This window comes from Colias croceus, chromosome 1, assembly GCF_905220415.1.
Source record: "Colias croceus chromosome 1, ilColCroc2.1".
In the NCBI taxonomy this organism is placed as follows: domain Eukaryota; kingdom Metazoa; phylum Arthropoda; class Insecta; order Lepidoptera; family Pieridae; genus Colias; species Colias croceus.
The window spans coordinates 3,199,622-3,202,399 of NC_059537.1; the positions used below are offsets into that span (position 1 = coordinate 3,199,622).

General features: G+C 44.9%; 1 non-coding gene across 1 annotated transcript in view; it reads right to left on the minus strand.

Annotated features, from left to right (window-relative positions):
- Positions 1 to 488, minus strand: part of LOC123698236 — a 1,905-nt gene extending 1,417 nt beyond the window's left edge. The window contains exon 1 of the ribosomal RNA XR_006752386.1: positions 1 to 488. This exon is cut by the window's left edge and continues 1,417 nt beyond it. This is a non-coding gene — a ribosomal RNA (small subunit ribosomal RNA).
- Positions 489 to 2,778: the final 2,290 nt, after the last annotated feature.

Genomic DNA, 2,778 nt, shown 5'->3' on the forward strand with positions numbered 1-2,778 from the left:
CACTACCTCCCCGTGCCGGGAGTGGGTAATTTGCGCGCCTGCTGCCTTCCTTGGATGTGGTAGCCGTTTCTCAGGCTCCCTCTCCGGAATCGAACCCTGATTCCCCGTTACCCGTGACAACCATGGTAGTCGCAGAAACTACCATCGAAAGTTGATAAGGCAGACATTTGAAAGATGCGTCGCCGGTACTGGACCATGCGATCGGCAAAAGTTATCCAGATTCATCAAAATTAACGACTTCAGACGCCAGGCCCTCCGTCGATTGGTTTTGATCTAATAAAAGCACTCATTCCATCACTGGTCAGAGTTCTGATTGCATGTATTAGCTCTAGAATTACCACAGTTATCCAAGTAACTGAGTAAGATCTAAGGAACCAAAACTGATATATTGAGCCATTCGCGGTATCGCCTTAATACGGCTTGCACTGAGACATGCATGGCTTAATCTTTGAGACAAGCATATAACTACTGGCAGGATCAACCAGGGAGCTAACTAAAGCTTCCGCTAGAGCCTCAAACGTGACACGACGATGCCGCCGCGACGTTCGCTTCTCTATATACATACATATGCGCGCGGCGTGTTTAAATAACATGATATGCAACGGCGGCGACCGTCACACGCACACTATTCACACACGCGCGCGCGCACACGTGGATAAATCTGAACACAGTCAGTTAAATCGTTGAAAGTATCATCTTAACGAGACACCCCTTAACAATTCCCATTCGCATCAAGCGAAGGAAAAATTTTAATATCGGTCAACTTTTATGACGCAAACGATCAATCTACGCACGGAGAGTGGAAGGATCGAAAATTGCGACCACATATAAACATCTGATAAAAGCCCATTGGTACATCACAAACGTGTGCGATGTGAGCAATAAAAAATTTTATACTGCCGTTCAATAGTAGTCGTATATTTTTCACGGTCTGCGCTCCGAGAGTGTATCAAGATGCGTAATATTATTTATTACACTACACATATAAAATACAATCTACGAAACTGACAATCTATCAAACCGTCGGCAGACGCAATGTTACTACAGTTACTAATTTCTACTTCTTCTACTACTACTACTAACTACTACTACTACTACCACCACTAAAGATTAAAAACTGTATCGCGCCGTATGCACAAACGCTTTTACAATATCATCATCTTTGGTGGTCTTTTATTATTTCATAGAACTAACACACTACTCTACAACTCTGTCACAGACTCACCACCAAACACCAACCCCACACCGACACGCGAACGGCGGCAACGAGGAGAGCGCAGAGCACACGGGCGACGCGGTACAACAGCGACGAAATAATGATACATACACATACGTACGTACAAATGTCTCGCTGCCCACGCGCAACGCCCCCCCGTCTTCGCTAGCCTCGCGCACCGATTGTCTCGCATCCCGGCTACGATGTTTCTGCTTGTTTATTTTTTTCAGATACTATTCACGTATCACGCATGGCATATGTACATACATACATACATAATACATACATACAAACATACGCCGCGCGCGACTAACGCCTCGTGTTTTCAAGGTCAAGTCAAAAAACTTTGCACGCGTGCAGTTACGGCGTGCAGTCGTCAAAAATAATTCATGATTATAAATTTCGTGGTCCATATTAAATAAATTATAAACAACAACAACAACAACAACAACAACAACAACAACAACAAACAACAACAACAACAACGACAAAAGAGGGCGACCTTACCTCCGGACTTGATGAAGTGTCCTGAAGGTGTACTTCGAAGACAAAACAAGCCCAAACTCGCCTCACCTAGCTCTACTCGTCTATTAGTTCCAGTAGCAGTCTTCGAAGTACACCTTCAGGTCACTCCATCAAGTCCCGAGGTAAGGTCTCATCATAACTAACAAAACGAGCCCAAACTCGGCACACCTAGCTCTACTCGTCTATTAGTTCCAGTAGCAGTCTTCGAAGTACACCTTCAGGACACTCCATCAAGTCCGGAGGTAAGGTCTCAACATAACTAACAAAATGAACCCAAACTCGATACACCTAGCTCTAATCGTTTATTAGTTCCAGTAGCAGTCTTCGAAGTACACCTGCAGGTCACTCCATCAAGTCCGGAGGTAAGGTCTCAACATAACTAACAAAATGAGCCCAAACTCGGCACACCTAGCTCTACTCGTCTATTAGTTCCAGTAGCAGTCTTCGAAGTACACCTTCAGGACACTCCATCAAGTCCGGAGGTAAGGTCTCAATATAACTAACAAAATGAGCCCAAACTCGGCACACCTAGCTCTAACCGTCTATTAGTTCCAGTAGAAGTCTTCGAAGTACACCTGCAGGTCACTCCATCAAGTCCGGTGGTAAGGTCTCAACATAACTAACAAAATGAACCCAAACTCGGCACACCTAGCTCTACTCGTCTAATAGTTCCAGTAGCAGTCTTCGAAGTACACCTGCAGGTCACTCCATTAAGTCCGGTGGTAAGGTCTCAACATAACTAACAAAACGAGCCCAAACTCGGCACACCTAGTCTCTACTCGTCTATTAGTTCCAGTAGCAGTCTTCGAAGTACACCTTCAGGACACTCCATCAAATCCGGAGGTAAGGTCTCAACATAACTAACAAAATGAGCCCAAACTCGACACACCTAGCTCTAATCGTTTATTAGTTCCAGTAGCAGTCTTCGAAGTACACCTTCAGGTCACTCCATCAAGTCTGGAGGTATGGTCTCAATGTAACTAACAAAACGAGCCCAAACTCGGCATACCTAGCTCTACTCGTCTATTAGTTCCAGT